Raw genomic sequence first — 25619 nt, forward strand, 5'->3', positions numbered from 1 at the left:
TCCATAAACACAGAAGAGGAGGGAACTTGGTCATTTCAGTCCTGCCATGTGACAGAAAAGAGAAGACTCAAACAGCTAAATCCCTAGGAAGAGAGATAGCCCTATGACAGCCTGCAGCTGACACTGGAAGAAGTTAGGCCCACGAAGCCTTAAGAGGAAGAAGGAAGGAGAAAACAGGCAGAGACCACCTGCCATCTTCCTTCTACACAAGGCAACTGCCTTTGGTTAGAAAGCAGCCTTGAGTTGGACTCTTTAGGACTTTGTAACTGTAAGCCCTTACCCCCAATAAATACCCTTTATAAAAGCCAGCAGGTTTCTGGTACTTTGCATTACATGCTGTTGGCTTACAAATATAGACACCAAACTAAAGGAAAACAGAAAAACAATCTATGAATCAAAACAGAGTTCCAATAAAGAGACTGAACTCATAAAAAGAAATCAAGGACAGATACTAGAACTGAAGTCAACAGTAACTGAAAAAGAAATTCCCTGGAGAGATTAATAAAGTAATTGGGAGTAGGCAGTGGAAAGACTCAATGAGCTGGAAGAGAAGAGCATTGAAATTATTTAGTTTGAAAAGCAGATGGAAAAAAAATGAAAGGAAAGTGAACAGAGGCTAAAAGACCCACGGGACACCGTCGAACATACCAACAGATGCATTATAAGAGCCCCAGAAGAGGAAGAAAGAGAGAAAGGGGCAGAAAGAACATTAAAATAAATGATGGCTGAAAACTTCCTAACTATAAAGAAATGAGCATATACAACTAAGGAGCGCAACAAAGTCCAAAGAGGTTAACCTCAAAGAGACCCAAACTGAGACACATTATATTCAAACTGTTGAGTACCAAAACAAACAGAGAATCCTGTTTCCTGTAAGGAAAAAGCAATGCATCATGTCGAGGGAGCCTCTGTAAGCCATCAGAAACTATGGAGGGAAGAAGGCAGTGGATAACATATTTTCACTGCTTAAAAAAAATGCCAAACAATAATTCTATATCCAGGAAAAATGTCTTTCAAAAATGAGGGATAAATAAGACATCCCCAGATAAACAAAAACTGAGGGAATTTGTCACCAAGTGACAGGCCTACCAGCATACAAGAAATGCTAGACAGAGTGATTCAGGAAAGGAAAGAAAAAGAGACTAGAGAGTAGATTGAAGGCACATGAAGAAATAAAGATCTCCAGTAAAAGTAACTACACAGGTAAATATGAGTCAGTAGTATCGTATTTTTGTTTGTGACCCTACTTTTAGTTCCTATAAAATCAAAAATTCAAATTCATAGAAAGTATAATAAATCAGTGGTTTTGGAAACATAATGGAGAACAATGCCATTTGTGACAAGTAAAACATAAAGGTGAGGGTTGTAGAAATATAGGATCACAGTTTGTGTATCCTAATGAAGTGAAATTTGATACACAAATTGTATCAAATGGAATTGTTTTTAAGCCCCATTTTAATCACTAAGATAATTCTGAAAATATGCACAAAAGGAAATAAGAAGGGTTTCTGAAGGACAACTAAATACAAAAGTAAGCAGTAATGGAAAAATTAAGACGCAAGAAAGGTATCAGACTTACAAAAACCAAATAGAAAAATGACAGAAGTAAATCCTGCATTGTGAATAGTTACTTTAAATATAATTAGTTTAAACTCCCCAGTCAAAAGGCAGAAATTGGCAGAATGGATAAAATATCATGACTTAACTACATGCTGTTTACAAGAGATTCATCTTAAATTCAGACATTTGTGGGTTTGAAATGAAGAAAGGGGAAAAAAATTCCATGTAAGTGATAAGTAAAATACAGTGCAGGTGCTATGACGTTATCTGACGAAGAAGACTTTAAATCAAAAACTGTTACTGGTACAAGAAGAACATTATAAAACTGATAAAAGGGTCAATTTATCAAGAAGATATAACCATTATAAATCTATATGATCCTAACAACAGAGCCCCAATATATATTAAGTAAACATTTAGATTTGAGGGAAGACATATTCTACATTAATAGGAGTTTTAAATTCACCACTTTCAAAAATGGACAGAGCATCTAAGCAGAAGATATCAGTAAGGAAATAGAAGCCCTGATCAATATTATAAGCCAACTAGACCTACTAGGCTTATATAGAACACTTCATCCAATGACAGAAGAGTACAGATTCTTCTCAAGAACATAGGGATCATCCTCTAAGATAGGCCATGCTGTTAGGTAACAGAATAATTCTCAATAAATTAAAAAAGGGAAGCGGACTTGGCCCAGTGGTTAGGGCATCCGTCTACCACATGGGAGGTCCGTGGTTCAAACCCCAAGCCTCCTTGACCGGTGTGGAGCTGGCCCATGAGCAGTGCTGATGCATGCAAGGAGTGCCCTGCCACGCAGGGGTGACCCCCGCATAGGGGAGCCCCACGCACAAGGAGTGCGCCCCATAAGGAGAGCCGCCCAGTGTGAAAGAAAGTACAGCCTGCCCAGGAATGGTGCCGCACACACGGAGAGCTGACACAACAAAAAGAAACACAGATTCCCATGCTGCTGACAGCAACAGAAGCAGACAAAGAAGAAGACTCAGCAAATAGACACAGAGAACAGACAAACAGCAGTGGGGCAGGGAAGGGGAGAGAAATAAATAAATAAATAAATAAATAAATAAATAAATAAACAAATCTTTAAAAAAAATAAATTAAAAAAGATTAAAATCATGCAAAGAATCTTCTCAGATCAAAAGAGAATGAAGCTAGGTATCAGTAACAGAGAGAGACCTTGAAAATTTGTAAATATGTGGAAATTAAACAATATACTCTCAACCAATCAATGAGTCCAAAAAGAGATCCCAGTGGAAATTAGAAAATATCTGGAGATGAATGGAAGTGAAAATACACAGTCAAAAATAAATTATGAGATATAGTAAAGGTAGTGCTGAGAAGAAAACTTAGAAATGCTTACATAAAAAGAAGAAAGAACTCAAATTAGTAACTTAACTTCACACCCGGAACAAATAGAAAAAGAAGAATAAACTAAACCAAGGGTGCATAGACGGAAGGAAATGATAAAGATTATAATAGAGATAAATGAAATGCAGACTAGAAAAACAATAGAATCAACAAAACTAAAGTTGTTTTTTCAAAAGATCAATAAATTTCTCAAACCATTAGCTAGAATGACAAAGAAAAATAGCGATAGGAAACAAATAGCAAAAATCGTAAATTAAAGAAGGGAGACATTGTTACCAACCTTACAGAAATTAATTTTAAGAGGATACTTTGAACAATTGTATGTACAAATTAGATAACCTAATGAAATTGACAAATTCCTGGAAACACACAAATTAAATTAACTCAAGAAGCTGTAGAAACTCTAAACAGACCAACAACTAGAGATTGAATCAATAATCAAAAACAATCCAACCAAAAATAAAAAAGATAGTATAATTCCTAACTCATTCTATGAGGTCAGTATCAAGCTAGTACCAAAGTACATTATCACAAGAAACAAAATTTATAGACAAATATCCCTATGAAATAGATGCAAAAGTCCTCAACAAAATCTCACATGATAAAGGGCATATCAAGCAAATATTTGTATACCAATATTCAGCATTATTAATAATGGCCAAAAGGGGAAAGCAACTCAAGTGTCCATCAATAGATGAATAAACAAAATGTGGCATATATATTGAATGCAATATTATTCAGCTGTAAAAATGAATGTAGTTCTGATACATGCTACCACGTGGATGAGCCTTGAAGACTTTATGCTGAGTGAAATAAGTCAGCGAAGAAAAGGATAGGTATTTCACAATTCCATTTATATGAAGTAAGGAGAATATACAAGTTCATAGAAACAGAAATTAGAGTTCAGGTTGCCAGGAGTAGGAGGAAGAGGGAATAGGTTGTAAAAGCATAATAGGTGCAAAGCTCTTTTTGTGATGATGAAAAACTGTTCATCACAGATGGTAGTAATGGTAGCACAACATTGTGAATGTGGTTAATACCACTGAATTGCATGCTTTGGAGAGAATGAGATGAGAAATGTTAGGTTGTATATTTTATTACAATTAAAAAGACAATGGCAATTAAGAGTAGGACATGGAGGATTGGGTGTAGCTCGGTGGTTTGAGTGCCTGCTTCCTATGTATGAGGTCCTGGGTTCATTCCCTGGTACCTCATTAAAAAACAAACAAATTAAAAACCAGTAGTATATAATTCTGGCCTGGATCCAGTAATAAAAGAAAAAATTCCCCAAAAAGGACATTATGGGGACTGTTGAAAAAATTAAAATATATATATACTCTATGTTTTATATTAATATGTAATTTCTTGAACTCGATAACTCTCATGTACTTTCATTGGTGAATATCCTTCTTAGGAAAGGTACATGTAAGTATTAAGAGTTAAAATTTCATTATGTATGCAGTCTACTCTCAAATTCTACTCTCAAATGTTTCGAAAAGAGAGGGGGGGGGAAGGAATATCAAATGTGGAATAGCAAAATATTAAAAGTTGGCAAATCTGAAATCTGGATTTCTGAATAAGGGGTGTATTGGAGTTCTCCATTGTTTTTGCAACTTTTCTGTAAGTTTGAAATTATTTCAAAATAAAATGTTTTATAAATTCGAGTATCATTTAAAACAACTTTTGAAGATAGCCATTCAAGCTCACAGATTTCGAAAGACCCCTAAGCAATTGTTAATATATTAAGGTATAACACAAAATGCATATGAATTTTTATAGATAAAATAAGGAACTTCATATAAATATCTCACATCAGCAGAAATCTCTTTTCTGCATATTAAAAGTTATTTTTCCCTCTATTATTAAGGCCATGTAGGGAAAAAATTTCTACTTTGCCCAGATCCCCTCAGATTATTTTTTATTCTACCTCCCTATACCATCTTTGGGTTGACTTCTATTGCCAGCACCTGCACCATCTGAAGATTTCCACCCTTGGACCAGTGGGGGTAGCTTTGAGCTCCTGGGAAATATATAGGGATTCCAGCCATCCAGGTGCCCATAAACCAATGATTATGATGTGGGGAATAAGACAACTCTTAAGCAATTTTTACTCCAAAACTCCCCTGTCAGATCAGGCTTGAACCTGCTTTCTGTGGGACTTTTGTCTGAAATCAAATCCTTGCTTGGCTTCCTCCACTTCCCTGACTTACTTCTTCCACTAGTATATCACTTGCACAGGAATCCTTCTCTCATGGTCTGATTCTGGGGAATGAACTTAATACCAGTGGAAAGTTTGAGATCCATTCTAGGGGAAATATTTGTATCTTTAAAATAAACACTGTATTTTCAGAACTCGGCAAATGTGAGTGATAGGATGATCGAGGCAAGAACAATAGCTAGTTGTTTTGTTTTAACAAATAGCTGAGTGATTTCTTGGGTAGTGGTAGACAAGTTATAACTTCTTTTCAGTTGCCTCATTTGTAAAATGAGGTCTCAAACTGGGTGATCGCTCAATGTTCTTTTCAGATCTAAAAATCTATGATCTACATCATGGATTGGGCAACCATGAGATACTGGTCAAATCTGCTGCCTGCTTTATGAACAAAATTTTATGGGAACATGGTCATGCTCATTTGTTTAGATATTATAGATGCCAGCCTTTATGCTACAACTACAGAGTTGAGTAGCCCACAATGCCTAAAATATTTATTATCAGGAAAATTTGCTGATGATCTAAATGATGTAGCAATTATAGCTGATAACCCTATGAGGTATATACTATTACTGTCTTCAACAATGTCTTAAAACAAAGAAGGAAATTGAGGCAAATTAAGGTGAAGTAACTTGACTCCAGTGTTGGTACTATGAACCACAGTGCTAAACTGGGTGCTGAAGATGGATATCAAAAGCTTCTTACTCATCATAATGATATTTTGTTTCTTTTGTTTTTAGGAGTGAGTTAAGATTAACAGAAACATATGTGGAAGAATGAATGGAGGAGGGGGGAAATTGCAGGTTCAACAAAAGTCGTAAAATCACACCACTAATAAAATGTAGCCTGTTTATTTTTTCACTGTCACATGCAGCCCTGAAATGAGGTTTCACGTTCCCTTTAGTTTTCCTCATGGTGCAAATCACAGACACATTCACAAACAATCTCTTAACAAAGTACTCAGCACTCCCAGCATCCTGCGTCTGTGGAGCAGAACTCATCATTTAATGTCACTTCTCACTTCTCAAACTCTTCCTACTTCCTTTGAGATCATAATTTTCCTCAGGCAATGTGATGAATGACGATGCCAAGGTAGACATTTTTGCTTTTGACAATTCACAGTGTTGCAGGGCATCAGAGCAGTTTGTTTCGTAATGTTCTTTTGGATTTAGGTTCTATTGACATAAATCCCCTCGAAATATATTTGAGTATTCATTTCCATTGAGGCAAAGTCTCATTTGGGTGGAACAAATTTTTGCACTAGCGTAAACTGAAGAAGAGGGAAGCATTTCAAAAAAGAAGAGGATGGAGAGGCAATTTTAAATTTATCATCCTTAAAGGATACATAGGATTTAGATTATGGAGGAGAAGGGGTAGCTAATATAAATTACCATTTCTTTCTTCTTCTGTATTTTTGGAAATATTTTGTTACTCCTAGTGCTTTTAGAGTCACACCCTGTGAACTTGGCTCAAATAACTCATGTGCCCATGGGAACTGTAAATAACTCCTTTCCTAATGCAAGTAAAATGGGTGATAAATTCCTTATCATGCCCAGGTCAGAACTTCTTAGCATGGCCTCTCTTAGCAGTATTTAGGTCTTTTTTTTTTTATTTTTTTTAATTAGTATTTAGGTCTTAATAAGATTAAATCAATCTGTCTCTGTCTTATTCTCTCTCCGTGTGTTTATTTTCCATTGCCATCATTGCTTAGTACTTAATTGTGCTAGTTTCTATGCTAAGTGCTTAATATGCTTTATTTCATTTCATCTTCACATCAACTTCAGAGATTCAAATTGCCATCCACAGTTTTCAGATAAGGAAATTAAGATTGTAAAAAGTTAAGGGACTTGCCCATGTTCACATAACCAGTTCATAAAATACTCAAGATTCCAATTCAGGTTTGTCTCATCCAGGTGGTGATATTAAACACCGTACAAGAAGCCACACAAGTAAAGTTCCTGAAATCCTGAAGTATTCAGGTAAATCAAGAAAGTTTATAGGTTGCCAAGTGCGGATGAGGTGTGATGATTCTAGATCAGTGGGGGAAGATAAAAAAGTGTGATGATGTAGGTAAAAAGGAACCTGATGATATCAGTCACCAATGTAGTTAGAGGAATAAATGCTTATCCTAGCAAGAACCTTGAAGAGAGATCAGGAATTTGGGGGACAAATGTTTGATGTCCAAAACAAAACCTGGACTAAGAACCTGGGTAGAAGGACCTTTTAACTCCACCTACTTTTATTAGCATATAGGATATAGGGAAATCTGATTCTGAAGCAGTAAGTTTCTGAGCTAGGGCAAGATAATCAGCATTTACCCTGTACTTACTCTGTGTTGGGCACTGGGAATAGCTTAACATATGTTAGCTTATTTAGTACTCTTTGCAAACATACAGGAAACAGAGACCAGAAAGATTAATTATCTTGTCTGCAACTACACAGATAGCAAGGCAAAAAATGAATGTGGGTAGTAGTGGGAGTCGTGTTGGCATTTGACTATGAACTAAAAAGATTAGTGTTATAGGTTGGTACTATTATAAGCTTACAAAAGAAGAGTTATCTTAATATAGTGAAATTACAAAGTCTTGGTTATTTTTTTGTAAAGTGATTTAAAGAAAGCAGAGGAAAGGGGCAACATGATTTTAAAAACATCAACCATTTATTATTTAAATAAAAAGCTACTTTCTTTGAAAGAAATGTATCATTCTTCACCTATGGTTTGTATGTTGAATCCTCTTTATTCCTTCCTTCCTTCCTTCCTTCCTTCCTTCCTTCCTTCCTTCCTTCCTTCCTTCCTTCCTTCCTTCCTTCCTTCCTTCCTTCCTTCCTTCCTTTCCTTCCTTCCTTTCTTTTTTTCTTTCTTTCCTTCTTTCTCTTTCTTTCTTTCATCATCTATCTACCTATCTATCTACTTATTATCTGTCTATCATCTATCTGCCACTGAATCTGCCTCTAATCTTGGAAAAATGTAGAGAAAATCAGTAAGGGGGAGGGGGCACTATAAGGCCCCTTGATGGATAATGTAAAAAGTTCAAAACAGACTGTTTAAAAATATAAATTGGACCTCTTTACTACTCTATTTTTGGAAGGGTGCTTCATGAAGAATATAATGCATTTAGAATGCTAGAGTTTGATTTCTCAAATGTATCTCACTATAATTTGACCAGCAAGGAAATGGAATCTGGAGTGAAGAAACAAGCCCTGGATGGCATCAGAATCAGTGATGAAATACTGTTAAGAGTCAGTCCATTGGTACCTTTGAGAGAAACTAGTAACTATGGGGTCCAATTTTCTTTGCCTAGTCTAAAGCAGTACCCTAAGAACGTATAACAATGGAAACTTTTTATTTCAGCCAGGCTCTTTTTCCTTGTCTCATTCCAGAAGCTCAGGCTCCTTTCTGTTATGGTCATGTTACTTATTTGGTATTCCTACCCATCTTGCTCTCTGACTTTCTAGGTACTCTAGGGTAGGACCCAGAATTACTTCCGGAACCTTGTTCATTCGGCCACCCGATCACGGAATTCCATTTACACTACAGTGTCCTGCCCCTGAGCTTTGTCCTTACTGTCCTATGTGTATTTCCGTGGCTAGCGTCATATCATTTCACATATCACCTTTTCAGAGTGCCCGCTCTCTCCAACTCCAGTCAGCCTCTCTCTGTCACCTTAGGCCCTTCATTATCTTCTCATCTGAAGAGTATTTTTAGCTTGTTTATAAAGTACACATTTCAGGTCAAAAATTTTTTATTTTGCACTGGATCAGACCATAGCAGGTCTAAACTGAAATATGTATTGAACGAGTGACTAAATTTTACATATCTCCCTCTACATGAATACTTCTGCCTTGACTCAATATTGTTTTCTTTCTCCAAGTGGCTATATCAGTGATGCATAATTTTGAGAAGTTTTAGGTAAGACACCTTACATGTATTATATATTTTAATCATCATGGCTGTGAGGTGACTGCTTCTATGCCCGTGGAAAATGACAAAGTTGGTAAATATCAGAAACAGAATTAAACCAAAGGTCAGCTGGTTCCAAAGCTGGTAACCTTATCATTAAGTGCCATAACAACTTGTTAGCTGAATATGAAAGTGAGGCTCTTGATTACGCTATGTCTCACTTTATGACATGCTTATTATATATGTTTGCTACCCAGGCTCTTCCCTACCCCACATCATAGGTTTAATTCTTATATCCTTGATATTGTGGGGAGTTCGAATACCTTGCTATAGATCTCTATTGCATTCCAGCTGCAGGGAGCATTTGTAAAGCACACTGTAGATATGTTATCAAGACTGGTTGACATAAATTGATGAAATGGATATGCATTACATTGAACAATAAAAATAAAATTTCCTAGAAAATCTTTAAGACTAAACCCTGGTTCTATATTGAATGGATTCTGTTTCCAAACAACCATGAAGGCTGTATCATCACTGTATATCCCTTAACCTTTTATATTGAGAAGAGTGCAGGTATATGTGTAAATTAACTAGTCCATCCAAGGTTTACTCAGAGAAATGCCAGGAAATTGACTTAAGATAAAATAAAAATATTTGTTCCCTGGGTTAACAGGTCATCTCACAAGACTCCTCTGTCAAATGGACTCTTTTCCTCAGGCTACTTTCAGCTTCTGGGAAGTTTTCATGAATTTACAATGATCCTCAATGGACTTCCTGCAGGTAAATGGTTTCATTCCTCCCCTTAAACAGTAGACTGTTGAATGGGAGCATGGCATATTGAGTTGGTTATTTTTAAATATCATCTGAGAACACTGAAGTGAGAAATAAAAATTATATATATCCTAGACCAATTAGTAAGGCTGCAACTCAAGGAAAGCCAGTGTTGCCTGCTTCCACTTAGAAACTGCAAATGGTCAGTGGTTTTACTGAGCACCTACTGGGTGTCAGGTATTGATTTCCCTAGGCACTTAAAAGCAGTAGTAAACAAGGCACTATTCCTTTCCCACATTTTAGTGGGAGAACTAGCAATTGAATACATAAATCTGCCAGTGGGTACACAATAACTTGTGATAAAATGCTTTAAGGAAAGAAGGATGGATTGTAAGGGAGAATTAGAGGTGGGTTTGAAAGGTCAGGATATCTTATATGAGGAAGTTACATTTGAATTGGAATCTGAAGGAGTCATACAGACCTAGAGCAGTAGTGATGAGGAGGAGGGAAAGGAGGAGAGGTGGGGGGAGAGGGATTCATCCTAAGGAAGAACAAATGTGAAGCCTCCACTCCTCCCCACCAACCCCATTTCTGAGGTAGGAAAGAGACTGACCGGACAGAGGACCTCCAGGGTGAATGCAGTAAAGTGAGCCTATGAGAGAGTCACCCCAAATTAAAGGGCAATCATGGCCAGAAAGATCCACATATAGGAGGCCAACCAAATAAGGGAGAGCTACAGGCAATGGTTGTTAAAAATATGTTGTGCCGAGTGCTCTTCAGTGATAAAACCGATTTAATTGAAAGCCTCTGTGCTCTTCTAAAAAGTCCTCATGAATTCACTTATTTCATCATTTGAAAAACAGTAATTGAATGTCTGCACTATCCAAGGCACCACACTATGTTCTGGTGGCATTTAGAAACAACCAATTGTGCTAACATTTTTGTGCATTGAGGACTGAATCAATAAATATATTACTTTCATGATAAAAATTACTTTGCATTTAAAGGTCTTGAGTTAAGACAGGAAGGATGAATGAATCCACAAGTAATTCTCAGAATTTTTTATTTGGACCAAGGATCGGTCCTAAGTCTCATTCCCTTCAGATGAGTCTTGGTTTGACTACTTCCTATACTGTGCGTGGCCAAATGCATTCTTTTTTTGAGATTCAGTTTGTTGTTTTGGAAACTGGTAGATAATAATAAAAACTGTACCTTACATGCAAATTATCTGGAAAGCCTAAACAGATAATGTGTGTAAAACATGGTTTTAGTGTTTGGCAAATGTTAAGGGCTTAATAAATGGTGACTATTGTATTTTACTTTATACATGGAACCAGAAAAATACGTTTTTTTCCTTTATGTAATTTTCATTTTGGAGGGCATTTAGTTGTACCTGGCTGATTGTTAGAATTACCAGAAGGAACCGTTTGACTGGTCTGGGGCTCTGACTGGGCAGCTATAGTTTGTAAAGTTCCCCACGTGATTCCAGTACTTAGTGATGGTTCTGAACCACTTACCCAAAGGCTGTTTGAGGATGATGACAACATCTCACTGCACTTTACAACCCGACCTACCTCAGGAAGTAGTCAAATCACAAAAGGGAAGGTGACAGAAAGTACACACTGAAGAGTTAAGGAGCCTGATTCATATAGTGTATTCTGAAGCCCCACTTGCTCTGAATCTTGTCTGTTTGTTTTGAGAGTCTAACTTGTTATGAACATTCAATCTCTCTTTCCTGGGATCAAAGTTCCTAGTGGTTTTTTGCAGAACTCAGTGACAAAAGCTTATATTACTTTCACAAGTCATTAAGAGGAACATCATTGCACATAAAGTGTTAGCACATTTAATAGTCTTCCAATAGCCTGAAAAGCCTATGAATTCTGAAGGTACCTGATGGAGGAATATTTTACACAGAAGATTTGAGACTACAGATGACTGTGCTCTTTCACACACAGATTCCCCTTCTTTCCTTGTTGGATAAATATTAAATCTTCACTTTGGTCATGTCATTCTCCAGGGCAAAAGCTTCCAATAGTTCTTCAGAACTACAGGAAAGCTTCCAACCCTTGTAAATGGCTTTCGTGACTCTTGACTATCTCGTTCAGCCATTGTTTATCAAAGTGTCAACCTTTTTCTCTTGCACAAACTCTGTGCTGTAGCCAAAATGACCTTTTACTGCACCTTGAAAATACCTTATGCATGCAAGTCATCTAGACATTTTGCTAAAATACAGATTTGGGTTCATTAGTTGGGGATGGGATCAGACTGAACTTCTACAGTGCTAACCAACTCCTAGGTGATACAAATGATTTGGGTATTAGACCCATACTTGGCTAGCAAGGTTCTATGTATAAGCTAATACAATCTCTCAGAGAGTGAGAATATCCTGTCTGATCCTCTTTGCCTATCTAATTCCTCCTTGTCTTCAATGCTTATGATTCTGTGAAAAAGTGATTGACTGATATTAATTTACTCTCTTTTCCTTTCGGTGTTTGTCATTTCCCTCATCCATTTCACAATGTGGCCTTGTTTCCCCTTATCTCAGGAGGCATTATGTCCCTAGGTGAAAAGAAAGGTGGCTTGCAAGTCATGTCCTAGTCTGGTTTTTCTTTTCCTGAAACCTAAGCCATTGAGGAAAATTTCTCTGGGTTCCCTGGGGAGGAGGAGAGGAGATGGAGGACTGTGCAGGCCACATCCCCAAGCTTGACACACAAATTGCAGAATTTGGAGAACAGAAGGAGAGAGGCTGCTTCCTCCTCATTTTTAAGCAAATCTAAAGCCTCTATACACGTGGTAGAAGGTAGAAACAAAAGTGAGTAATATCTGATGTTCCAAAGGTTGGGGACTTAAAATGTTTTTGGTTGATTTATACAAAGTAAATTGATACTCCTTTTAGAGCTGAATGTTTCAACCAGGTTTTGTATGTACTAAACTTATTTTAGAACTAGTCTCCTCCCTGAAGCCTGCTTTGATGTGTTGAGGGACATCCTGGGTGAGAGAGCGGCCTAACTCTTAAATCACATGAATTCTGGTTGAATTCTTGCTTTGAGGGTATGCATGAGCCTCAGAGTATTCATTTCCAAAAATACGGCTAATAGTACTTACTTCACCGATTGTTGAGAGGACTAGAGATAATAAATGTAAAGCATGTGACATATTGCATATGACTAGTAAATGTTTGCTATTTTTATACCTAATACCTACCATTGCTATGGCCACTTTTGGTGTAATCAGGGTAGCATTTTTATTCTCACAGTTTGACATCCTGAATATGAGAATCGTGTACAGCAACCATGCACTGAAAGAACCTCCTTTGATCATGGTGATGCCTGTTAATTTACTGCTTACTCTTGATAGTTATTTTTCCATGTATCTCAGTGCTGTATCTGTAACTTAAACTCGGAGACTTAAACAGAGTCTATGCTACATAACTCTTTGTGATTCATTAGTGGTTAGTCCTAGTGTCTTGTAAATTAGACATAATTTTGGCAGTTGGTGATTAGAGACATCATCATTTTCCTCTGCATTACCTCTACATCTTTCAAAGAACTGCAATATTCTAAGCTTGGTTGGCTTCAAGGAAAGGTAGCTTATGTTTTGTTGTTTACTGTCTTAGTTTACCAGACTGTTACATGACAAATACCACTAATGGATTGGCTTAAACAATGGAAATTTATTGGTTTAAACTTTTGAGGCTAGGAGAAGCCCAAAATTTAGAGTGAGGAATAAAATTAAGAACATATTTAAATTGTGGTATATAATTCAATCTACCACACTTAGAAAGTAAACTAAATGTTAGGGTACATTCAACTATGGTAACCAGAGTGGAGACAAGAAGACCAGTAAGGAGACTCTTTTCTTAAAATTTTCATCTTATCGTTACATAAATATTTTTGCAAAGCTTTTGAATTTGAGTATCAAGATAGAAATAATTATGCCATTAATCTAATCAAATATCTCATATTTTCTTAACTAAAATCTGGATATACATATCTACAGAATATAACAAAGAATACAATTCCTAGAGTTAAGTTTGCTATGGGGTTAAATTCTACCCTAGCAACAGAAACTTTACAGCTGCTGTCAGAAATACAGTAATTACTCTGGTCAACATTCTCCAAGAGACTCCAGCTGTCTTATCAAGCTTGCTTTGTCAGAAAGACTCCTTTCCTGTTAGGGGGCATGAGTAGTAGAATAACCATGATGGTGCCAGTAAAAGAGCTGAAAAAAAAAATGTTTCAGAAGCCATATTGTGGCTTTTTTGTTTTTTGCTTGGGTTTCAGATTCTGATAATATCTACTGTGCTTTTAAACCGCCTTCCACTGAATTTTAAAGAGGCTGAAGAAAATTAGAATTTTTAGCTTTATTGTTTGAAATGAAATTTGTAAGAAATCAATACTAACAATGGCCTTCAGTGCAAATCTCAGCTCACACAAATAGACAAAAGTAATGATAGTAGCAGCAACATATATCCTATATGTTCCAGGACTTTATCACCAATCAGAGGGCAAGACCAATTCATTTTACCAGGGTAAGTATTCATGAAAATTGTTATCATTCTTTGAGTCAGGGTCATTTAGAGATAATCTTTAGTTCATATAATTACTAATCATATCATTTCCTCCTTTCTATTATGAGGGAATATATATGAAAGATGAGCTAGGGACCAAGTAACTCATAGCCAGGTGACAAGAGAGGAATATATAAGGAAATAAGAATGAGGACTTGTGTCAATGGAACAGATAAAAGTACAATTTAGATCCAAACCCATGATATAGAACATCAAAGTTCTAGTAGTCAACTTTCCAGTGTAAGACTAGCAAGGATCATCATTTCCATCTTACTAAGAATAAAGCCCAAACTTCTTACCCTGACTTACCCTCTGTGATCAGGTGCCCAAACACTTCTTCAGCCTCATCTCATGCCATTTTTTCTCTCAAGCACCATGCTCCAGATTCTTGGACCTTTTATTTGGGGGTGGAAGGGAGTATATTCATTTTGTTTAATATTAGAGCACTGACTGAAAAATCTTGCAAAAAGTCCAGAGCTCCTGTATTGAAACTTTTTTGATTCTCAGCTTTACCAAACGTCTCTCTCACTGAGGTTCTTTGTGCTGTCTGTCTCTTCTGCTCATGTTGTCATCACCTCTGCCCCTCTTTCCATCCTCTGATCTTTGTATGGCTGGCTCCTGCTTGTCATCAAATTTTTACTTTAAATGCCTCTTCTTTGGGGAAGTTTACCTTGTCACCATATATTGGGTGGGTAACCACCCAATTTCTATTTTAATTTTCTGTGTGACACTTAACACTCTTTGCTTTTTAAAAATGCATTTTATTTTCATCCTCCTTCATTTGAATATAAACTTATAGTAGCAAAAATCTAGTTTATTTTGTTCACTCCTGTATGAGTTATAATGACACCAGGTATATAATAGACAGTCACTAAATTTTTGATGAAGGAGTGAATGAATTTAAGAATAAGAAATGACACTGCAGATTATTCAGTAAAAGCATTCTTAACATGAAATCCATGGATTATATAAATGTGTTTTTTTGCCTATTTTTTGTTCGAATGTTTTGTTTTGTTATTTTGAAGCAAAGGGCTATAGTTTTCAGCAGATTCACAAAGGGATCTCTGACCACTGTCTTGAGTAGGATTTCCCAGAACCAACTCTGAGATGAGGGTTCAGGTGAAAGTGATGTATTAGGACGTGCTTCCAGTAAAGGCAGGCCAGGGAGAGATAGGAAGAGAGGCTGGGAAGAGAAGGAGGCTGAGCAAGGTGATCTGCCAGGCAAAGTCCCACCAAAGTCACCTCTGGGTCTTGTAGGAGAGACTAAGTAGGTCAGACTCAGAGCTGTATAGGGCGCAAAGAAGCTGGAACCCTTCTACTTCTGCATCCTTAGTGATTAGCTTGCGGCTTTCCTGGGGGTTTTTACGTCTAGTCCTCCCGGTGTACAGGTAAAGCTGTCTCATGAAACATGAGGGCCATCTTCCAGAAAGGGAAAGCAGGTTCTTGCTGTTGGGAATAAAAACACACTGGGATACAATGTTCAGGAAAATTGTAAAGAGATCCAAGGAGATATGAGTGGAGCATGACAGTATCTGCCCATCTCCTTCAAAAGAAAGTAAAAGCTTTAGAATTACCCATCTAGTTGGATTCCCTCATTTTAAAGAATGGGAAAATAAGGCACTCTGAGGTGAAGTAGTTTTCCAGTAGTTATGCAACTAGTTAGTGAGCTTTTCTATTAATTTCTTCATTCAATAAATAGTCATAGATTTTAAAAATATTAAATATAAGATTCTTTGCTATGGATGGCACAAAGATAAATAGAATACTACCCCTGCTGTCAGTGATTTTGTAGTACAATGGGAGAGAAAAGATAAACATAAGCAAGAATATGAATATTACATAAGAAGGAATACATTTCAGTGAGACTCAGAGGAGGGAATAATCACTTCCAGGTTAGGGACTCAAGGAAGATTTCATAGAAGTTGAGGCATTTGACTTCAGTTATGTCTCCCTGTTAAAAGAAAAGAAAATACATTGATTTTTTCATTCAAACATTTAAATGAATGTCTAATATATTCAGATACTTTAATAAGCCCTTGGAATATGGCAGTAAATGAGAAAAACAAAGTCCCTACTTCCACAAATTTTAATTTTATATGAGAAAGACAGAAAATAATTAGGAAGAATAAGAAATAAACAAAATAATGTCAAATGGCGATAAGTGCTAAAAAGACTATGAAGCAAGGAAATATGAAGAGAAGTGAAATAGGAGACTAGAGGTTGTTGCAGATGGAGTGATTAACAGTCTTCTCATACATTTGAAATTTGAATTGACACATGAAGAATAAAAGGATCCAGAGTCAGAGAGAACACGTTTTGTAGAAGAGAAATTCAGGCAAAATGAAAGGCAAGTGGAGAGGCTTGAGTCAGGTACAAGTTTAAAATAAGCCAAGAAACAGAAAAGAAAGTGAGTTTGGAGCTTAAGAATCGATGGCTAAACTATTATGAGATTAGTTTTAGAGAGATTGGCAGAGCCTTGGAGATGAGGGTAAGGAGTTTGAATTTTAAGTGCAGTGACAATATATGACATTGCCTATGTTTTAAGCCATACTTTGAATGCCAGAAATTTAAAAACTGATATTTGAAATGTATAACAATTCTATTTACATTAGCACCAAAAATAAAGTGAACAATCAGGTATAAATGTAAAAAAATATGCAGAGGATATGTTTGCATAAAAATACAAAATAATGATGAAAGAAATCAAAGAAGGTCTAAATAAATAGAGATATATTCCATGGTCTTAGATTGGAAGACTGAATCTTGCTAATATAGATTCAGTAATATTCTACTTATAATACCAGCAAGCTATTTTGTAGAGATCAACAGATCGTAAAAATTTTGTGCCACAGCAAAGGACACAGTATAGCTAACACACAATAATGAGGAAACAAACCAAAGTTGGAGGACTCTCATTGCCTGATATCGTCTTACTATAAACCTACAGTAATCACAACTTGTTATTGGGGAAGTATAGATACATAGATCAGTGGAAGAGAACTGAGAGCCCAGAAATAGCCCCATACATATTTAGACAATTTAATTTTAACAAAGGTACAAAGTCAATTCAATGGACAAAGTACAGCCTTTTCAACAAGAAGGTCATTTGCTGGAATAATTGGGCCTCCATTTTAAAAACAAAACAAAACATTAACCTAGTTACTGATCTTATATCTTATACAAAAATAATTAAAAATAAATAATAGAACTAAATGTAAAATGAAAAGCTGTAAAACTTCTAGAAGAAAACATGAGAAAATCTATGTTATCTTGGGTTTGGTGATGACCTTTCAAATACAAAAGCAAAACCACAATCCATGAAAGAAAAAATTAGTTAAATTGGATTTTATTAAAATTAAAAATTTCACTCTGGAGAAGACACTACATGAAAAAAAGACAAGTCAGAGACTGTGAGAAATGTCTGCAAATAATTTATCTAGTCGAAGATATGTATTTAAATATGCAAAGACAATTCGATAATAAGATAACAGAAAAACAACAACAGTTAAAAATGGGCAAAAGATACAAATATACATCTCACCAAAGAAGACATAGAAATAGCAAGGCAGCATAAGAAAAGATACTCAATATCATTTTTCAGTAGGGAAATGCAAATGAAAACAATCATGAGATGCCACAACACACCTGTTAGAATGCTAAAAAAAAAGAAAAAAGAAAGAAAGAAAAGAAACAAAAATGACAACAATTGCAACAATTGCTGGCTAAGATGCCAACCAATAGCAAGTTTCATTTATTGCTTATACAAATGCAAAATGATATAGCTACAATGAAAGACAGTTTGGCAGTTTCTTAAAATGCTATTTACCTAATTAATTTGAAAACTTATGTTCACATAAAAACTTGCTTGTGAATGTTTATAGCAGCTTTATTCAGAATCACCCCAAATTGGAAGGAATTAAAATGTCTTTCAAGAAGTGAATGAATAAACAAACCACATTGCATCCATACAAAGGAATATTATTCAGCATCATAATAAGAGCTATCATGTCACAGAAAGGTATGGGTGAATATTAAAGGCATTAATTGCTAAGTGAAAGAAACCTGTATGAAAAGGTTACCTCCATTATGATTCTGTTTATATGACATACTTGCAAAAGTTAAACTGCAGGAATGGTAAACAGATCAGTGGTTGCTAACGACTTGGGGAGAGGAGAGGGTTAAATAGGTAAAGTACAGGGGATTTCCTAGGGCAGGAGTTCTGAACATTTTCTGTTCCACAGACCCCTTTGCCAGTCAGGTGAAAGCCACAGACCCCTTGCTAAGTCCACTTATACTGTGTATTATTAATAAATATATCATACCTGCACCAACACGCCCCACAATAATTTTTTTTTAATTTCAATTCAAGCTCATGGACCCTTTCTTAAGAACCCCTGTTCTAGGGCATTAAAATTATTGTTTATGACACTGAAATGGGGACACATGACACTATGAATTAATACTTGTTAAACCCATGAAACTTTACATCACAATGAGCAGGCATTAATGGCTGCAAAATAAAAAATCATTTTGGGAGTCAAGGGATTATAAAATGGAATGCTGACTGTGACAAAACTGTATTGCAAACATGTTAAATAACTTCACTGAAGGGTGTAAGAGAAAAGGTGCTGACCAATGTAACTTTTTGGAAGTGACTAGAGTCAGTTAGAATAAAGCAAAAGTAACTGCATATAAATATTGCACTCTAGTTGGTAAAGATGTTTATCACTGGGATATGGGCAAATGTGGAACTGAACAATCAGGTAAACTCCAGAAAGTTTCTCACTGTTGGAGTAGTAAGTTACCGAGAAGAAGAGGGTTGGAGCAAAATGAAGCTAGAATGATTAACATGGTACTGGATTAGAAAGAGTTGGATGCATGAGATTAATATAGATACAGAAGGATACACACTGAAATATTTATAGATAAGTGTATATAGATGGATTAGAATGCATACGTGTACTTTCTGATGTCATCTGAGATGGCTTGGAAGCAACTACGCCCCAGGAGCAATGAGCATACCCAGCATACAGCTACTAGGTTCTAATACCATTCTAAAAAAAAAAAAAAAAAAAAAGAGGAAGACGCCATACATTCTGGAGAAAAGGTTGCTGGGAATGAGAATATATTTGATTACTGCAGTGCTAGAAAATAAGGAAGTTGCAAAAAGCCAAACAAAAACCTCATAGAGGGAAACGGACTTTGGCCCAGTGGTTAGGGCGTCTGTCTACCATATGGGAGGTCCGCGGTTCAGGCCCCGGGCCTCCTTGACCCGTGTGGAGCTGGCCATGCGCAGTGCTGATGCGCGCAAGGAGTGCCGTGCCACGCAGGGGTGTCCCCCGCGTGGGGAAGCCCCACGCGCAAGGAGTGCGCCCGTGAGGAAAGCCGCCCAGCGTGAAAAGAAAGTGTAGCCTGCCCAGGAATGGCGCCGCGCACACTTCCCGTGCCGCTGACGACAACAGAAGCGGACAAAGCAACAAGACGCAGCAAACAGACACCAAGAACAGACAACCAGGGGAGGGGGGGAAATTAAATTAAAAAAAAACAAAACCTCATAGACACAACTATGAACAAATATAGGAGTGCAGGATGATGGACCCAAGTGAAAAACTCCCAATGGCCAATAGGATAACAATTTGAGTTAAAAAAACAAATCGATTATGTAGTAGTGGATTATATTCCAAAGTGTAAAATAAGTATCCATGAGTACATACTAATTCCAATATATGACTGGATAAATAAATAAATAGTGGGGAAGGATAGAATGATTTCCTGTGCAGAAGAATTCCAAATAATTTATGTAGCTATTAATACTTTTTCCCTCAAGGCAATGGGACATAGCTCCATTCTCCTTAAGTGTGAGCTGTACATAATGACTTCCTTCCAAAGAGTACAGTATGGAAATGGGGGTGGGGGGTGGGAAAGGGATGCCTGAACAAACCCACCCTCAACCAGGTGATGAAGGTCAACATCAATAGTGTTAAAGTATGAAGACAGCATGAACATTTGTTATGAAGTGATGAGAACAGCAACTTACCTTGGTGGACTTCCTCTCTGAATCCTGTAATCCCAGTCTATCTAACAAAAGCATCAGATAAACTGTAATTCAGAGATATTTTACAAAACTGTACAGTATTCCTCAAAACTCTCAAGGTCACCAAAAACTAAAAAAATTGGAGAAACTGTCTCAAACTAGGAGAAGCATAAGGAGATGTGACAACTAAATGTAATGCGGTATTATAGGTAGGATCCTGGAATAGAACAAGGACATTAGGTAAAAACTAAGGAAATCTGCCTAATGTAGGACTCTGGTTAATAATATATCAATATTAGTTTATTAATTATGGAAAATATATAAGATGTTAATGGGGAAAATGGGTAATGGGATTTATGGGACTTCTTTGTACTATATTCACAACTTTTCTGTATCTAAAACTATTTTAAAATTGAAACTTTACTAAAAAATTATGATATGTAAATGTATGTATAATAATCTAAAAAAAACTTGAAACAACTCAAAAGCCCATCAACAGTAAAAAGGATAAACAAATTTATCCTCACAATGCTTATGTAAGGATGCTTACAATGGCATATTGAGCTGTACTAAAAATAATGAAATTATGGTACATGCAACAGCATGGATGCATTTCAAAATATTTTGTTGAACAAAGAAGCTAGAATCAAGAGCCCATACTGCATGATTCCCTTTATAAGAAAATCCAAAATAGACAATGCTAAACCATGTAAAAGAAATTAACACAGTAGTTTCCTGTGAGGAGTGGGGATTAGAAGAGGCCATGAGGGAAATTTCTGGGGCGATGGTAATGTTCTATATCTAAATTGCAGTAGAGGTTGCATGGAATATATATTTACCAAAATTTGTTGGATTATATTTTTGCAATCTGACTTTCATAGCATGTAAATTTTACTTCCAAAAAACCTACATTAACAAAAAAATGGCTGACTACTGTAGAAAGAATGAGTTTAAGGAACCAGAGTAGTATCTATCAAGGAGACCGTTTAGGAGTCTACTGCAGTGGTCTAGAGAAGAAATTATGGTAGCTTAAAAAATGTGATATAACAGAGAATGAGAGAAATGGATGGATTTGGGATACATTTTGGAGTTGAAGTCAACCAGGTCATATTGTTTTATTGCTGTAGACAAGTAGAAGTTCTTATGGGATGAATTCTGACCTTAAACAACAGACCCATATTTGAGCTCCAGCTCTGCTACTTTTTAACTGTGTGATCACAACAAATAGCTTATTTAATTTGGGCCTTTAATAACTTATCTTTTAATTGAGCTAATTATACTTGTCCTACCTACCTGACCAGTTCCAGAAAGGAATGAATGAGGGAAGGTTGATAAATTGTAATGTATTATAGTTATTCAAATTATTACTAGATACATTATATAAGGAGTAGGTCAGTCCTGGGAATAAAACATCATGGGTAATTTAATCACCAACAGAAGCAGGTAAAAATATTCTAGCATAATAAACAGCTGCATTTCTCTGCAGGGATAATCACAATTAAGAATATCAAATGGATCCTAACTTAAGAATCCCAGACTACAGATTGGAAAATGAATTTTGAATACCTGATAAGAGATCACATTTGCAGTAGTAAGGAGATAGTCCTGTATAGTGTCTAGCATGGAAGTTAAAAATTCCATGCACAGATCTTACTGAAACATGATGACACCTAGAACTCAGTGTAGTTTCCATCTGCTTGCAAATAAGCACAGAGAGACATTATTATATCTTCAGAACACCCTAAGTGTGTGCTCAGAACTCTCACGATAAGTCCAAGATGACAGCCAATCAAATGTTAGTCTGGTTAGGTTTCCTAGGTAACGGACACACAGCTAGAAAAGTGGATTGAGCACAGTTAAGAAGAAAAATACTGCAGCATTTTCACCTTACTGATACTTTTCCTTCCTAAAAGGAAATAAAAATGCATATCAAAGATGCATTTTTGGAAAAACGGACCAACAAGAACCAGCAGAACAGTGAGACAATGGGCTAGAACACCTTTGTTGTTGCAATTCATGAGTACTCTATCTTTTTGAAATATGGTTGCACCCTGAGATAATAATATTGCAAATAATGATGATTTGGAAAGATCTTTAGGATAGCTTCCTTGCTCTCAGTTCATTCTAGACTGGATTAACTTTGTACAAAGTGCTGATTGTGTGTGAAGAACATATATTTTACCTTTGTCTGTGGAATACAGAAGAGGTCCAAGTCATAGTAGGTACTCAATAAAAACTGATGTATCAATAGGTAAAGAGCACAAAACTTTGATTTTAGAATGTTCCTGTTTTAACCTAAAGTCAGGGCACACTCATGATTAGCTCAGTGGGAGGTCAGCAAGCATCACCTTTAGAAGAGCCTGGCTTATAAAGACAAAGAAACAGGAGGCACTGGCTTTTTTTCCCTTTTCTGATTTCCCTTCACTGTTGGCATATTTAGTCTGCAATCAGAAATTACTAGCCAAGGTCTAAGCTGAGAAAATGAATCCCTGTCTCCCTGAATTGCAAGGTTGTAGATTGAGCCCTTTGAGAGGAGTTGAACCTAAGTCATTAATATAACAAAACTTTATTAAGTTCTTATTATGTGCCAGATGCTAGGAATACTGACTTTTATCCTGATTTTGAAAAACACTTAACATACAAAAATTCATTATAAACCCAACCTAGCCAAATAATAGACTTTTAGAACTGGAAAGTACTGTTGGCATGTGGCCAGATTCAGCATCTCTAAATCCTTCAATGAGATCTCATCAGCAACCACCACAATAGATCCAAAGCTGAGTGATACATGGAGAAGCCAGACAAATGCATTTTCTTTATTATCAGCTAGGGTTTAACTCTAAATTCTACCTGTTTGATCTCCTTTCTTGGTGTACCACATTTGAGCCTTTTTCTAAAATTAGGTTGAGTTATCTTCGAATCTAGGCTGGAGAAAGATTTAAGTATCTGAACCATAATATTTGTATGACAGTGATCTGTCTTATTGTTTACCCCTACACTATCGGTACCTAGCATAGTAGCTGCATTTAGTAACTTGTGTCAGGTGAATGTGGTCTGCTTCTTCGCCTCTTTCCCCTGGGCCCCATCTTAGTAGGCCATGGGAGGGGGCAGGGGTCTGAGAGGAAGCCTTGACCTTCCTGAAGAGATTAAATGAAGTCTCGAAGATAGTCATTTATTTTAATTTCCGTATTGAATGGATACAAATAATGAGTTCCAGAAAAAGGCAAGGTTTGCTGAAGGTCCTATGTGTAGTGAGTGGGAGAATTTCTAAGCTCCTTCCATCTCCCTACTGTACTACAGTGTGACTGGAAGGAATTAATGGACTACTTGCTGGTTGATGGAACTCACTGCATTTTCTTTAAAAGAGAATATGCTTGATCCTTTAGAGAGCAGAGCTGTGCCACTAATAGTATACATATGCATACTAATAATGACAGTTATCTAAAAAAGCAAACCCTTGATTCTTATGATTTTTAAATCATATTATATTTCCAAAGTTCTGTGAATCCCATTTTTAAAAAATTTCTCTGTGTGCATATGCAGAGAAAAATATCAAGATTGATAAATGATGAAATGCTATTTACAATTTTGTTTAAGATAAATGGATGAAAATTAAAAACTACACATATGAACATCTGTGTTTGTGTATAAATACAAAATAATACCTGGCATATAATAGGTGTTCAATTTATTATTGAGTGTTTAATATGTGACAAACGTATTCTCTGAGGGACTCCTTAGACCACATTATCAGTAAATCATTACATACTTTAGATAATTAAAAATGGACTAATTCAGAGTTGATCTATATGATAAAAGCAGTTATTATAAATATTTGAGCCCTGACTGGGGTAGATATTTTACAGTGAAATGGATTTTACTATCTAGACCTGATCATATTCTTCCAGAGTTTTGGATTTCATGAAAATCTCAAATCTTTTAAATGCCTTTATATATGTCCGAAGATATCCCAAACTGAATAATTTGAAAAGGAAAACAAGGTTGCGATGAAAAGAAGGCAGGACTGTTTCCCTTTGAGAGATATAAATCACCAAAGCAAAGACCACTCACGTAATTACAGCCTTGATTATTTTTCAGAACTGTCAAAAAATATTTGATTCCAAAAACCCTCTATTTTCTCCTGTTTGTGAATAGACAAAGGAAGAAGAAAAATGATAGAAATCCTGCTTGATCCAGCTATTCTTAGACAATTCTCTCAGGTGGTTAATCACCAGGATTAATTAGCGAGCAACTACTGTGATAACTTGATCTTTTTCCTTGATTCTTAGTCTTACATCACCAGGTATTTCTAAAATCAGGCTGAGCGCATCCATAAATCAAGTATCAAGTTTTTTCCTTTAGGGAAGGGATAATACTCACAGGTATCTATTCCGGCATTAGGAGCGTGCTCTGAGTGACGAGTGAGGCAGCGATTTGAACGTACATTTGTTTCCACCCACACCTTCTCCTACTGACAAATGCTGTGGCTCTCTGCGCCAGAATTCTATTTCAACAACAAATAGATTTACAGAAAGAAAAGAAAAGAAGAAAAGAAAAGGAAAGGAAAGGAGAGGAAAATCTGTTCAAAGATGAAACACCTGCATAAAGCTGAGTATCTAATAGTGCCCATTTCCCCAAAATAGCACCTCCAAAGCATCCAGAGAGTTGCTGTTTCAAAACCAGTGTACATATCTAAATGGATCCACAGATGAACACACCTGGTCCTGGGGCTGGCGACTAGGAATTACGAAGACGTTTGGATCTTAGCATCCATCCTAACTCCAAATGCTGGTTAAGAATCCCACCTACTTCCTACTGTCCCAATCTGGAGCACTATATTCAAGAAGCTTGTCTAGACTTTCAAAACATAACAACCCAGACACCTGAGTTATCATTAAACATCATCATCATCTACTTTTTCAACCTTCTTTGAGCCTGTATTGTAACTGTGGGTGTGGGGGATTAGGAGTTGAAAGCACTGTCAGATAAATAGGACTCATTTCTTCTCTCATGGACCTTATGGTTGAGTAAGTTTACTGTATTTATATAATATTATTAAGTTGTATATTCATGATTTTGCACAGGACACCTTTACCTTGGACATAAAAAATAAAGAACCTAAATATTAATTTTTACGTGATTGAAAAAAGTCTGAATGATTGACGTAAGTTTCAGAAAA

At 36.3% G+C, this 25619-nt stretch overlaps 1 protein-coding gene across 3 annotated transcripts in view; it reads right to left on the reverse strand.

The window, feature by feature from the left end:
* Positions 1-24894, reverse strand: part of GABRB2 (gamma-aminobutyric acid type A receptor subunit beta2) — a 282363-nt gene extending 257469 nt beyond the window's left edge. The window contains exons 1-3 of one of the 3 annotated variants that reach the window (XM_058281797.2): positions 24821-24882; positions 20444-20484; positions 14716-16357 (exon numbers count right to left, since the gene is read on the reverse strand). The gene's annotated coding sequence lies outside the window, so the exon portion shown is untranslated. Of the gene's footprint in view, positions 1-14715; positions 16358-20443; positions 20485-24820 lie in introns of all 3 variants that reach the window. The other 2 variants (XM_058281805.2, XM_058281772.2) reach the window with 2 other exon arrangements.
* Between the last annotated feature and the right edge of the window lie 725 nt (positions 24895-25619).

This window comes from Dasypus novemcinctus, chromosome 2 (genome assembly GCF_030445035.2).
Source record: "Dasypus novemcinctus isolate mDasNov1 chromosome 2, mDasNov1.1.hap2, whole genome shotgun sequence".
NCBI classification, from domain to species: domain Eukaryota; kingdom Metazoa; phylum Chordata; class Mammalia; order Cingulata; family Dasypodidae; genus Dasypus; species Dasypus novemcinctus.